Below are 15,521 nucleotides of genomic sequence, written 5' to 3' on the forward strand. Positions count from 1 at the left end.
AAAAATGCTAGAGTTCCGAGGACCTATGCTAAAGCATCTTGACTAATAATGGTACAGAATGAAACATGTTTTGAATACAGTCAATGCATACATTTGTTTTATTTGATTTATGTTTGTTACAATAGGGAGGTCATTTTACAAGGGAGAGAAAAATAGGGGGATAAGAAGCCAATGATAAGCATAGGGCTTGAACCTCCGATTTCACTGAGATAGAGAATGGTGGATGAGGAAATACCTTCTCCCAACATAGGTTGTATTTTATAAATTAAGAGTCGTAGAGTTGCCTCCTCAAACTTTTTGGTCTCAGGATGACTTAAAAATGGAGGGTCTTCCTAAGAGCTGTTATTTATGTGTGTAATATCATTATTTACTAATCAGAAATTAAAACATTATATATTACAAAATATTGTATTTGTTATACATTATTATAAAATTTATTATATTATATTATAAAAATCTGATTTCGTGGACCTGCTGCAGACCATAAGGGACATCCAAACCACACTTTGAGAATTGCTGACCCAGGTCCTGAAGTACCTCTGGAGTACAAAGCCAGTTCTACATCTTTTGGAGTAAAGCCAGTTTTTTAGCTATTATTCCATATTACCACTTAAAGGGCCACTAGGTGAAGCCATCCTGTAAAAAGCATCAGGTTCAGAGCCAGGAAGATCTGAGTTCAAGTGTAACCTCATATACATAATAGTCTGACTGTGTGACTCTAAACAAGTCATTGACCCTGTTTATCCCAATTTCCTCATAGGTAAATGAGCTGAAGAAGGAAATGGCAAGTCAGGACAATGTCTTTCCCAAGAAACTCCGAATGGGGTCACAAAGAGTTGGACATGACTGAAATGACTCAACAATAATGCTAACACTTATAAAAAGAAATGATGGAAGGAGGAAGAGGAGAGGGAGATACATGAGGAGAAATAAAAGAGGAGAAGGGAAAAAAAGAGAAAGAACAGGAGGAGAAAGGAAAGATTGTCAATGAAGCATCTAAAAAAATACACATAGAAGAAAAAAGTTCAGAGGGAGACAATAAGCAGGACAGCTGGAACTAAAGTATTGACTTTTATTATGTGCTTTTAAAAATACAAGTTATACATAACATGTATGGGACTACCTGCCATCTAGGAGAGGGGGTGGGGGGAAGAAGGAAAAAAACCAGAAAGTTTTGCAAGGGTCAACATTGAAAAATTACCCATGCATATATTTTGTAAATAAAAAGCTATAATAATAATAAAAATACAAGTTATATATAACAGATTTATTGTCTCACATATACTTCCCTTTCCCCCCTTCATTGCATGTAAAAACGTTTGCCAAATTTAGAATAAAAAAATTGAAAACAATAATCGCTGCAGAAATCGGGATGATGTTTACTCCACTTTGCATCAGTTGCTGATCGGAGATGTGTATGTTCCCGAAGGGCAGGGTGCTGCTTTATCTGCTCTGCACGATCCATGCCCTGAGACACCCAAAGCCTCTGAACAACAAGGAGGATGATGGAGTGAAAGGAGCGGTTCCGAGTCCTTGCCTTGCTGTAGGTAACTGGGGGCAGCAGGGGTGCTGCAGGTTAATGATGTTAGATGAGTTGGCTCTTTTCAACAGGGGACAGCTCAAGAGATCGTGGGTGGCTGTGTCTACCGGAGGGAAAGAGGCTGTGTCTCCCTACCAGGCAGGGAGCTGGGTGCGGGCCAGGTTTGTGAACCTGCTCATCCAGGTGGGGTGGGGGTGGAAGGGCCAGGGTTGCCAGAGGAGATGCTGACTCATGGGGATCCACCTGAATCAACACTGGGTGGAAACACAAGGAGGCTGATAAAAGCATCCCGAGTTCTCCCATACTATCCCAGAAGGGCAGATATGAGGATAGAGATTCCCCAAAGAAAGGTCCTGGGGTAAGGAAGTACCCCCCAGCGCCCCATGGGATTCTCTTGCTCTTCCCGGATACATCTGAGCCTCGCCACTGTTCAGAGGGCACAGAAGACTGATAGAGAGAGCGGGATTCCGGACAATTGGCCCCTCAGACCCACCAAAGATCTTCTTCTGGGCCTCCTGATGACCACCATCAGTGGTAGTCAAGATAAATTCCCCCGGGATTCAGAGCACTGGCTTCTGGAATGGGGCCAGCCATTCACCCCCTATAACAAATGGAGCTTCTCTCCCCATCAAGGTCTAGCCTTGCTGCCAACTTGGGATAATGCCATTAGGCTTGGCTGGGAATGCCCAGAGCCTGGGAGGTTCCAGTTCAAATCGGGGGGCCAGCAAAGAATGATGGGTTGGTCCAGGATCCCAGCCCAAAGAGTCTGTGGGGACCCCTGAGCATCTCCCCTTTTAGTCCTAGCCCAAAGTACCCAGGCTCTGAACTGTTAGAGACAGGAAGTTTGCTGCCAAGAATTTTCTATTTCTGTGAATCTGCCACCTAAGTGCTCTCCATGTAAAAGGAAGCGGTATGGTTTGTGCCTGGAATGCCAGCAGTGGGAACAGAGGACCTGAGTTCGAATTCTCACTCTGTCACTATTCCCCATGTAATCTGGGCTAAACACAATCTCCCTGGATCCCCGTTTTCTCCTCTGTAAAATGGGGATATTCTAGCACCTACCTTGATCAAATGAGACAATGTAAAGTGATTAGCATAATTCCTGGCACACAGTAAGTACCTAATAAATGCTTACTTTTTTTCCCTTCCCCTTCACTCAAGCCATGATCTTCAGCTATCTCTGATTAAGCCAAACCAACATATACTATGGTACTTGGTGATTTCAGTGCAAAGTTTGGGAAAAGATGAAGATAAGGAAAATATATGAATCAAAGGATATTTCTGGAGGAAAAAATGATTGATATTACTTATAGATTATATAAAAGCCTCATACTTCTGTACCAAAAGTACTTTAAAAAAAGTTGTAGGCTTGGGGTCAGGAAGGTCTGAGTTCAAATTAAACCTCAGACTTTTAATGGCTGCATGACGGGGACACAGTGTCCTCATCTATAAAATAGGGATCACAAAGGAATATGGAAATATGTTTAGTTGCAGTGAGCACAGCACCTGTTTCCCAGGGACACTGCACCAAGCATGTGCTTTATCAACTTTGAGTTCATGTGATGCGGAAAGAAGTCAGGAAACATGAGTTTAAATCCTGCATCTGAAGCCCCATATCTGAAACTCTCTGTGGGTCTCAGTTTCCCCACCTGTAAAATTAAAAAAAAAAAAAAAAAAGGGCTGGGGAACACAACTTCTGAGGTCCCTTATGGACCTGTGATCTATGACCACAAGAGTCATGGCAACTGTTGATCAGGATTTGGCTCTATCCATTTACTGCTGGCGCATGAGCCTGCCCTCCAAGAGAAAATACAAATCTCTTGTGTGATGATCAACTGCAATGGGCCTGGCTCTTCTCTGCAGAGCAGTGATTCAAGACAATTCCAATAGACTTGGGATGGAAATGACATCCACGCCCAGAGAGAGAATTAAGGAGACTGAATGTGGATCAAAGCACAATATTTTTGCTTTTTTTTTTTTTTTAAAGTTTTTCTTTCTTGTCTTGTTTCTATTTTGTCCTGATTTTTCTTCCCCAACATGACTAACATGGAATAGATTTAACATGATTATACATGTATACCCTTTATCAGATTGCTTATTGCCTTGGGGAAAGAGGTGGGAAATAAGGGAAGGAAAAAAAATTTAAACTAAAAATCTTTCAAAAATGGATGTTGAAAGTTATCTTTACATGTAATTAAAAAAAAAAAGAATACTATTAAGTGGGAAAAAATATTTTAAAAAGAAAATACAGGGCAGCTAGGTATGAAGCACCAGCCCTGAAGTCAGGAGGATCTGAATTCAGATCTGGCCTTAGACACTTAACACGGAAGGAAGGAAGAAAGGAAGGGAAAGAAAGAAAAAGAAAAAAGGAAAGAAAGAGAGAAAAAAAGAGAGAAAGAGAGAAAGAAAGAGAGAAAGAGAGAAAGAGAGAAAGAGAGAAAGAAGGGAGAGAGAGAGAGAGAGAGAGAGAGAGAGAGAGAGAGAGAGAGAGAGAGAGAGAGAGAAGAGAGAGAGAGGGAGGGAGGGAGGGAGGGAGGAAGGGAGGGAGGGAGGGAGGAAGGAAGGAAAGGAGGGAGGAAGGAGGGAAGGAAAGGAGGGAGGAAGGAGGGAAGGAAGGAAGAACTGGTACTGAGTGGAATGTGTGCTTTTAAAAAATTCCTTGTATTTTAATAAAACCTAAAGAAAAAAAAAAAAAAAGAAAAAGAGTCTCTCTTCTTCAAAGCTTAGCTCAGATAGCTCCTACTCTGTTTTCCCTATTTTGCACCTCCTTTCTACTCCCCATTCTACTCCATTAAATACTTAATTTATTTCAGATTAATAAAATATTTAATTTAATTATTAAATTAAATCTGATCCCCCTTCTTACTTTATGATTGGGTATTTCCTTATGTTCACATATGTGAATGTTGTTCAACAATTTTCAGCTGTATCTGATTCTTTGTGGTACCAGCTAAGGTTTTCTTGGCAACGATACTGAAGTAGTTTGTTATTTCCTTCTCTAACTCATTTTACAGATGAGGAAACTGAGGCACACGGGAGTGACTTACCTAGGGTCACATAACCACTAAATATCTGAGGTTGGATTTGAATTCAGACCTTCCTGATTCCAGACCCGGTGCTCTCTGTGCACCATGGCACCACCTAGCTAACCTTGGCTTTATTATATTATTCATTAGAACATACGCTACTTGAGCATGGGATTACTAAACCCCAAGAAAGGGTGTGTGAAAGTTCATGGCCAATGAGACCTGCTGCCAGTTTAGAGAAGGGCACATGTGGTCCCAATTTAGGAAAAAAGAACAGAATGAAATCTACAATCTATCAGCCAGTGACGGTGATCCCTGGCAAAATTTTAGAATCTATTATTAAAGAAATGGCGGGTGAACCTCTTGAAGAGAACACGGTGATCCCAGAGGGCCTTTGGCAAGAACAGCCTACACCAGACTGACTTTATTTCTTTGTCTGCCAGGGTCACTCCACTGGTACCCTGGGGAGAGATGCTGGAGATGGAGGCCACCTGGATTTTTAGCAGAGCCTCCGATGGAATCTTCCGTGCTGTTCTTGCAGAGATAATGGAAGGATGTGGACCAGGTTTCAGTAGAATCTGATAGATTTGGACGCTAGTTCAGAAAGCTTATGAATCTATGATTTAGAGAGCTGCCTTTTTTTTTTTTTTTTAAACTTTGTGTAGTCCAGGTTCCTTTAAATATATGTTGAGTAAAAATGAATGTAGAGAGAATAGGAGATAACAAGAGGGATAGTCCAAAGGTTGCCCTGGAAGCTCCAAAATATGAAAAGAACCAGACACTGAGGACTGGTGGAAAGACAAGAATAAGAATCTTAAGGGATAAAAAAGTACAGATGGGCTGCAATCTGTTCCAGTGAAGGGAGATCATCACAATCCTTTGAACTAATGAGGTCTTACCTCCAGGACATAACCACAAACTATCCAGGTTTTTCTTCCTTAAAACTGCCCTTCCTTCATCCTGGCTCTTAAGCAGCAAAATGGAAGCAGCCCATCAGAAAGACCAGGGTTCGACCTGGATCCCTGCTGGTTATGTGACCCCAGGCCTGCCATTTAAGATGGCAACCCACCATGTATATATATATTATTTTACTTCTACTTTAACATATTTAACATGTATGGGTCAACCTGCCATCTGGGGGACGGAGGGGGGGGAAGGAGGGGAAAAGTTGGAACACAAGGTTTTGCAAGGGTCAATGCTGAAAAATTACCCATGCATAAAATTTTTCTAAAAATTAATTAAATTAATTTTTTTTTTAAATGGCAATCCACATTGATGAGAGTAAATTCCTTCCGGAGTGCTCCTACAGCAGGGGGGAAAAAAATCCAAAATGTGTTATAAGGCTATCGCTCAACCTCAATGGGCCTCAGTTTCCTTATCTGTAAAATGGTCTCTGAGGCATCTTCCAGCACTAAATTTATGTTTATGATCCATGGTGGAATAAGGACGGGATTCCTTCTAAACACCAATTTTTATTTTAATTAGTGATGTTAATTTAGCCCATAATCAATATTATTAACTGAATATTAGTATTCATATTGAGACATAATAGATATGATATAAAGCTGACCTGAAAGTCAGAAAGATCTGGGGGTTCAAGTTCAGTCTATGGCCCTCTGGACAAGTCACAACCTCTCAATCTACCTCTAAGTCTCTAAACTGGGGAAGAGCACCTCTTCATTAAATGTCCATCAAACGTGGTTGTCAAGGGAGCTCCCTTTCAGAAGTCACACAGATTTAAGGCATTTCTGAGTCTCCTTTGGCATCTTTATTTACCAGAAGAAACCACGGACCATCAATCTATTGATTACAGGCTAGCCTAATTAATAAACTGACTATTAAATATTGGAAAAAAATTAATCGGGGAAGAGTTACAATCTTCTTTGGCGGAGGGCTTCCCCATCCAGGAGAGAAGTCACAGGAGTGGAACCCCCCCCCCCAAATAAAACCAAAATCTGCCCTGGAGCTTGCCCTGCCCCCACGGACTGGCAGCTCCTTTCCCACAGAGTCCTGTCCAGCTTCTCTGGGAGGAGACTGTCAGCTGACCACTCTCCATCCCGTGGCTGCCCTGGCTGCTGGCCTGACTAAGAGCATTGTAATCTGGGCCAGTCCCACTCTCAGTGAGGGACTTCCCGGCAGCCCCTGCTTTGGGCCTCTGCCCTCCCCTCCCGCCCACTCCAGTCCTGGGGCTCAAAGTAGGAACTCCTCCAGTCTGGGGTTCCCATAACAGCATCTGTGGAGTATGAAGAATGCTCTGTTACTCCCTGGCGGCTGCCCACAGTTGGGGCACACAATGTTGCCCAACCTCGCTTTCACACAGGCTGAAAACTTGGGGGGCTGGTCTCCCTCTCTCAGCTCAAAGGAGCCAAGGATTCTAGATTAGGTTCCTTCTGGAACCCTGGAGATTATTAAATCCCACCCACCCATTTGACAGATTAAAAAACTGAGTGAGCCCAGAGAAAGGGAGTAACTTGGATTTATCAATCTAGCATCAGGAGGGGTCTTAAAATTCACTTGGCCCAATGGTCTCATTTCACTGATGTGGAAGCTGAGGATCAGAAAGGGATGTAATTTGTTCAGGGTCACACAGTCAGTAAATTCTGTGCCAGGAGAAAGCCTGGTGGCTGGGCATCCAGGTGTATAAAAAGTGCTTTGAGTTCCTTAGGAAATATGGGGATGGGCACCTCCTACCCAGGAAATCCCCTCCTGGGCATATTGTTCAAGGAATTAATTCAAAGATGGGAAAAAAGACTCCCTGTATTCTCAGCAGCAATTGTTGGATTAGCAAAACAAGTGGAGACAATGTGAGTATCCATTGATTGATAGTTGGAAAGAAATTTGGCAAGTGAATATGATTTAACTTTATTGTATTCAGTCATTTGAGTCACATTTGACTCCTCATGACCCCAACTGAGGTTTGCTTGGCAAAGATATTGTAGTTAGTTGCCATTTCCTTTTCCAGCTCATTTGAAAGATGAGGAAACTGAGGCAGACAGGTTTAAGTGACTTGTCCAGGATCACCCAGCTATTAAGAGTCTGAAGCTGGATTTGAACTCAGCTTGCTGATTTTAAATTTGGTGCTCTATCTGCAGGATCACTTGGCTGCCTGTACTGGGATGAATAACAATCTTGGGCAAATCCTTTAATTTCTTATTGCCTCTAAATATTGCAAAACAATTGCACATTTACATTGGCAGAATTTCCTCAAAGGGCACTCCTTGCACTGGTGAAACTGTTGGATCGTGATGGAAGGGACCTTAGAGGTCATTGCATCCAAGCCTCTTTATAGACGAGTGTTTTGTCCAAGATCACTGTCAAGTGTCAGAGAGGAGGCCTCATTCCAAATCCAGTGCTCTACCCACTAGACAACCCTGTCTTTGTCATGAATCCCTCAAAGACAAGACAAGACAAAAATATGAGGAATTGACAGAAATATGAGTAGACTCTCATGAACCAGAAAAATAATTCACACAATGTGTATCATCATAAGAGCAAAAATAATTCAGCTGTATTTTAATTTACTTCAATGTCTCCTCTAGAACTTGGAGAACAAATAATGATAACTCTCTTCTTTGTCAAGATGTGAAGGAGCAGTTAATTGGTGCAGTAGTTAGAGCATCAGTTCCAGAGTCAGGAGGACACTTACTAGCTGTGTGATGTTGGACAAGTCACTTAACTCCAATATGTCTCACCGAAGAAGAAGAAGAAGAAGAAGAAGAAGAAGAAGAAGAAGAAGAAGAAGAAGAAGAAGAAGAAGAAGGGGATCACAGTTGCAGAACCATACATTCAGCGTCAGACACTTTTGCTACACTGATTTTGCTTAACTGTTTTTTAGTTAATAAGAAGAGCCCAAAGAGATTGGAGGTATTTTTTAAAATGTCTCTGGTGTTTAAAAGAAAAAAAAAAGGAAAGGAAAGGGAAAGGAAAGGGAAAGGAAAGGGAAAGGAAAAGGAAAGGGAAAGGAAAGGGAAAGGAAAAGGAAAGGGAAAGGAAAGGGAAAGGAAAAGGAAAGGAAAGGGAAAGGAAAGGGAAGGGAAAGGGGGGAAAGGAAAGGGAAAGGAAGAAAAGAAAAGAAAGAAACTTCAAAAATATAGAAGAAAAATATGGGCAAGGAAATTTGTTTAAGCCATCTCTCACTCCAGGACCCATTTTGCCTTAGTAATGGAGAGGAAAGTTTGTGTGCCAAGGGGTACAGTAGCTGCTCCAAAGGCCAGCTGCTCCTTTGGGACCTTCCCCTGGTACAACTTGCCTCTGGTACTCAGGGAAGAAGTTGCCAGGCAACAGTTGTCTCCCTGATGGTCCCATCAGGACCAGATGCATCCATTGTGCAGATCAATCAGGTCTCTCTTGCCCTGTGGCTAGGAGGTGGTAATCCCAAACCAGATCAGACCTTGGTTGGCAGGCATGGACCTCCCACAGGACTCATGTCCTGTTAATTCATAAAGATTATATAACATCTAGAAGATGCTTAAAGAAATTCAAATCCACAAATTAAAAATATAAAAATAAAAACTGAACCCTGGGTAATTACATGGCCCAAGTCTGGCCCCTCAGAAGAGAGATGAGAATTTAGTTCCCTTCCTTCTTTTTACCAGTGAGCTCTGGCTGTGGAACATTTTGGCAAGCATGTACTTTGTATTTGGTTGGGTTTGCTCAACTGCCTTTCTCCTCTCCTCTTTCTTTTTTATTCTTTGTTAAAAAGAAATGAATTCCCTTAGCAGATTTATTTTTATTTGAATAGTGTTTTTATTTTTCCTAATTTATGCAAAGATAGTTTTCAAGCAATAGTTCCCTTAAGGGGAAGGAGGGACATATTGGGAAACAAAAGTGATATGAAATCAAAAGACATTAAACATTTTTTTCTTAAAGAAAAGAAAGTCCTCCTGAGTACTTCAATCAAGAGATGAGAGCCATGGAAAATATCTGAGGCCTCCTTCTGCACTCTGAGTCACGGCTTAATCACTGATTTGTTTTTTAAACCCCATGACCAAGTTTCATATTGACACACAGTTTGCAAAATCAGGACAATATCACTAAGACTGAGCCAAATCACGAGAAATGGAAATTTTAAAAAGCCAGAGAGTTTCCTCCTCACCTCATAACCAGAAAAGAGATATAATATTATTACTATGAAGCTAATAATAACAGCAGCAATAAAAATAGCTAGCAATTATGTAGCATTTTAAAGTTTGCTAGAAAACCTTACAAACATTATTATCTCATTTGAGACAACAGCCCTCAGAGGGAGGTACTAGTATTATATCCATTTTACAGATGAGAAAACTGAGGGAGGCAGAAATTAAGTGGCTTAAGACATCAACAAACATAAATCTAATTATAGGTTGGGCTTGTTGGATTTCTAACATACCTTCCAATTCTAAATCTATGAATGATCCTGATGGAATGACTGTTTTTTTGGGTTTTTTAAAGTCTATTTTATACTTAATACATATTGTTTTATGAATTGTGTTGGGATAGAAAAATCAGAGCAAAAAGGAAAAAATCATGGGAGAAAAAAAAAAAAAAAAAAGAAGTAAACCTAGCATGTGTTGATTTACATTCAGTCTCCATCGCTCTTTCTCTGGTTGCAGATGCCAGTTTCTGTTCAAAGTCTATTGGGATTGCTTTAGCTCACTGAACCACTGAGAAGAACCAAGCCTTTCATAGTTGATCATGGCACATTTTTGCAGTTATTGTGTACTCCGGTTCTGCTTGTTTCACTCAGCATCAGTTCATGTAAATCTTTCCATAATTTTCCATAATCAGCTTGTTCATCATTTTTTATAGAACAATAATATCCCATAACTTGTTCAGCCATTCCCAAACTGATGGGCATCCACTCATTTTCCAGTTCTTTGCCACCACAAAAAGAGCTGTTACAAACATTTTGGCACATACAGGTCCCTTTCCCTCCTTTAAGATCTCTTTGGGGTATAAGCCCAGTAGTAACTGCTGGGTCAAAGGGTGTGCACAGTTTGACAGCTCTTTGGGCAGAGTTCCAGATTGCTCTCCAGAATGGCCGGGTTATTTCACAACTTCACCAACAATGCATCACTGTCACGTTTTCCATCTGCACAATGGCCATCATACTTCCTCTCCAACTGGAGGTAACCTTTTATCACCGCTTATATCTAGAGGCTGTTATATATATCTAGTAGCACCTCATTAGGTCAGAGTGAGACTGGACTCAAGAAAACCTCATTTTGAATCCTGCCTCAGCTACTAGGTGTGGTCGTTTAACTTCCCTAGGACTCAATGTTCTCACCGGTAAAATGGGGATAATAATAGCTTCTACCTCCCAGGGATGCTGGGAGGATATGATGAGTTCACATATATAAAGTGCTTTGCAAACCTTAAGACATTAATATAAATTCTAACTCAAACTATGATTGTTATCTGGAGATATATGGAGCACAGGAGACACATCCTGTCATTAGAATGCCTGAATCTTTGATCACCTCTGAATGCCCAGTGTGTCCAAAATGGAGTGCCTTCACTCCCCAGAGTGGGGCTGGGGGAGTAAAGACATAATGATGATGATAGATGGCATTTATACAGTGCCCACCATGTGCCAAATATTCTCTCACTGGACCTTCAGGACAACTCTGGAAGGGACGTGTATTTTGAGAAATCCAGGACTCGAAATCCCACAGACAAGCAGGATACCTGGAAGGTTTAGAATTAACTGAGGTTTAAACTTGGTGCAGCCCTGCGATTTCATCAGTAGGGGGAACTAATTCATTCCTGAAGTGGAAATTCCTTCCACTAATACAGGCCAGGTAACTTAGAACCTCAGTGTCCGGGGCATGGGGAGGGTAAGGTCCAGGGTCTCACAGCTCCTGTGTTAGAGACAGAATCTGAAGCAAGGTCTCCTGACCCTGAGGCTGTCACCCCCATTACTTCATCAATCTGCTGCCCAGGATTTACTTTATAGGAAATGGTGGAAGAGAAGGGAAGATCTCAGAGGGTATTGGATGCTTTCTCCCTGGACCATCTGAGGGTGCATCTTCTGTACAAAAGAAAGTTTACCCATTGTGTGGTCCTCTTCTGTTAACCATCCCTAGTTGGGAAGTTCCTGATCTGTTCTCCCCAAAACAGATACACTAAAATACCCAATCTGATAACTCAAGCTGGCCTAGCCTACTATCCGGAGGACAAGATGTTGCCTGGGTGGGGAGGGGCCGGGCAGGTACAGGACAGCCTGTGCCCCAGGTCCTTCTGGCTTCCTTCAAGCTTCACCTGGCTCAGGTGCTGCTACCTCCTCCATGGGAGGTTCCTGGACTTTTTCCTCCTTCCTCTCTTAAAACTACCTCTATGAATTTTGTACACATCTATATTTATGTTGTCTTACCGCATTAGAACTATTCTTGAGGGCAGGTGGAAAGGGTGGGGAAAAAAAAAAGTTCCACCCTCTACAACTCCCGCTTTCTTTTGTTTTAGAACACAGGTGGTCACCCCCTCTGACTTCTCAGGAAGAGAGGTGAGAACCCCCAAAAAGGAGGTGATCACGCTCTCCCTGACTTCTCAGGCAGGGACAGTTTCATTTGTCTACTTAGCTAGCCTACCGTACAGCACAAAGCAGATGCTTTTAATGAACTCTTGCGAGTAATCGGTCAATCAGAATGGACCTTGCATATTTGTGCACGTGTCCTCCAGTAAAATGTCAGCTCCTCTGAGGATAGAGACTGAGACCAGCACGTTTCCTGGCATGTATTTTCCCCCCTGTATCTTGGTACTGTCTGTCCTCCACACCTAGAATGTCCTCTTCTCTTTCCCTTCTCTCTTATCTCCCCAACAGTTAGCAACCTCCCTCCCAAAACGCCTGCAATCCGTTAATTTACATGTATCCTCTTCTTATTTATTCTAAATATATTTACATATTTGCTATCTACCCCCTTAAAATGTAAGGATTGTTTCATTGTTTGTATTTTTATCCCCAGAGCAAGGACCCATCATAAAGCAAACATTTAATAAATGCTAGTGAGTCATTTATTTACCACACCTGTGAGTTCATCAGTAGGTGCTTAATTAATGCTCATCATTACTCACCAGTCCTGCCAATTCATCTGTAGGTACTTAATAAATGCTTGGAAGTGGTCACTTCACTCTACCTGTCATTTCAACAGTAGGTACTTAATAAATGCTTGGAAGTGGTCACTTCACTCTACCTGTCATTTCAACAGTAGGTACTTAATAAATGCTTGGGAGTGGTCACTTCACTCTACCTGTCATTTCAACAGTAGGTACTTAATAAATGCTTGGGAGTGGTCACTTCACTCTACCTGTCCTTTCAACAGTAGGTACTTAATAAATGCTTGGGAGTGGTCACTTCACTCTACCTGTCATTTCAACAGTAGGTACTTAATAAATGCTTGGGAGTGGTCACTTCACTCTACCTGTCATTTCAACTTAATAAATCCTTGGCAGTGGTCACTTCACTTTGTCATTTTATCAGTAGGTACTTAATAAATGCTTGGGAGTGGTTTATTTAGCAGATCTGTGATTGAGGAGTATAAGGCTGATCCCTAGGACAATTTCTAATCTAACCTCTCATAGATTGTGAATTGAGAGGTTGTGATCACCACCTGTATGAGTCAGAGGTAGCACCCGAACCCAGGTCTTCTGGCTCCATCCAGTCTCCATGGCCCATCCCTTTCCTACCTTGCCAAGTAAGCATCTGTCTGAAGAAAAAGCTCTGAGGAGGGGGCAGCCAGCTGGCACAGTGGGTGGAGGGGACCCCAGTTCAAATCCAGCCTCAGACCCTTTCTAGACTGATTGATTCCCAAAAAAAGGAATGAAATGATCTGAAGAACTAAAGTAGACGCCTACCAACCGGGGAATGGCTGAGCCAACTGGGGTTCACAGATCATACAATGAGCAGTCAGGAGAACTCAAACAGCCCCCATCTTTACAGAAGAACTCCATTTGACTTCCTGTGCCCCGAATCTGCCACTAGACCTCAATTAAACCTAATTTCATTCTAAATCTCATCAATAGTGCAGCAAGATAACTGTATAAATATGTATAGATATATTGGATTTAACGTATATTTGAACATATTTAACATGCATGGGACTACCTGCCATCTAGGGGACGGGGTGGGGGGAAGGAGGGGATAATTTGGAACAGAAGGCTTTGCAAGGGTCATTGTTGAAAAATCACCCACGCATGTTTTGTAAATAAAAAGCTATAATAAGATAACAATAAAAAGGGGGGAAAAGAGAGAAAAGATGGACTCCTGTATGTGCAGACAGTTGGAGGTGGCTGATGGGGGGGATTCGTCTTGTTCGCCTCTAACTCAATTTCTTCTGAGTAGGGACTGGGGGAAGGCGGGAGAGCAGCCAGATTTTCATTTGAAAATTAAATAAAATTGAAATAAAAATCTAAGCAGCCAGATGGATATAATGGAATGTTCTTACATCCTAAGAGATAACAGGAGAATTCAAAGAAGCAGACGAAGGATGACCTAAGCTGATGATGCAGAGTGAGGTCAATAGAATCAGTAGACTATTATAATCAGTAAAGGTAACAAAGCAAATGTAAAAAATAGAGGAAAGGGGGCAGTCTATCCTTGTCCCCTAGAATCAAGAAGACCCAAGTTCAACCCCCTACAAATCTCTTCACATTCCTCAGCCTCAGTTTCCTCATCTGGAAAATGGGGATGCTAATAGTACCTACTTTCCTGGGTGGCTGTAAGGATCAAACAAGATATCTGTACAAGTTATTATTAGTTATTGTTAGGGAATGCTCCATGGATTGGGGAGAAGAGAGGAATAGATTCAGAAATAAATGTGATATCACATATAATGTCTTTCCTCATCTATAAAATTAAAAAAATACTTGGGAGTTCCTCCTGATCTGGGTTGTGCTCCCTTTAAGAAACTAATCCTTTCAGATGGATTTATTCCTTTCTGATTCCCAGCCCCTCCTGGCTGATGCCAATTCTAGAAGCTAGGACCTTTGATTCACAAATCCTGTCAAAAGCATCCTTCTGAATTCCAATAGGAGATCCGGGCTCTCACAACTCCCACCCAGATCTGAGCCAACTTGGGACACCACCCACAGGGCCCTTTAGCTAAATCTCTCATTTAAAAAGAGTCAAGCTGGAGCCCTCTCTTTGCAGAGGTTCCAAACATGGCAGCCTTACGCCTGGCACGCCAGAGATCTCTGTCCACTGCAATCCTATTTCTCTACCTTTTACTCTCTACCTTCAACTTTACTAACTAGACTTTACTTCCAAACCCATAATAAACGACTTTTATCAATCTAAGTTTTCGGGTCTGTAAATTCCTTTATGGGGACTCTTGTGCGGCCACTAGATCTCATTTAACTCCATATTCTTGCGCCGAATCTAAAGGGGCTGCAGGAGAGCTCCATTTGACTCCCTGTACCCTGAACCTGCCACTAGACCTCAACTGAACCCTAATTTCATTTAGGTACCCCAATTCTAGACCTCATCACTCCCTCATAGGACTGTTGTGAGGATAAAAGAATATGGGTATAAAACAGAACTTTGTGAATTTAAGGCAATATCTCAACATCTCCATTTTGTATTATTGTAAATATTACATTACGTATAATATTATCATTCAGTCTTATCTGAGTCATCATGACCCTCTCTGGGGTTTTTGTGGCAAAGAAACTGAAGTGGTTTGTCATTTCTCCAGCTCCTTTTACAGATGGGGAAACTGAGGCAAACAGGATTAAATGACTTGCCCAAAATCATATAACTGCTAAATATAACTCTGGGGGCCACTTTGAACTTGGATCGTCTTGGAACTATCTACTGGGCCACCCAGCTATCCCTAACTCAACCATATAACATCCACATTTCTTAAATGTCTGGCTTCTCTGTCTCCTCAGACACTATCACCTTCTTCATTAGCATGGGAAATCATGAGTTCAAATCCTGATTCATTTGTCATGGAACTAGTATTAAGAATCTTTTTAATTTC

The 15,521-nt window shown here is 41.7% G+C and overlaps 1 protein-coding gene across 3 annotated transcripts in view; it reads right to left on the reverse strand.

Annotated features, from left to right (window-relative positions):
• PLEKHM2 (pleckstrin homology and RUN domain containing M2) overlaps window positions 1–15,521 on the reverse strand; it is a 56,417-nt gene that overhangs the window by 25,685 nt on the left and 15,211 nt on the right. The window lies entirely within an intron of this gene.

The sequence above is a fragment of the Sminthopsis crassicaudata genome, chromosome 3 (assembly GCF_048593235.1).
Source record: "Sminthopsis crassicaudata isolate SCR6 chromosome 3, ASM4859323v1, whole genome shotgun sequence".
NCBI lineage: Eukaryota > Metazoa > Chordata > Mammalia > Dasyuromorphia > Dasyuridae > Sminthopsis > Sminthopsis crassicaudata.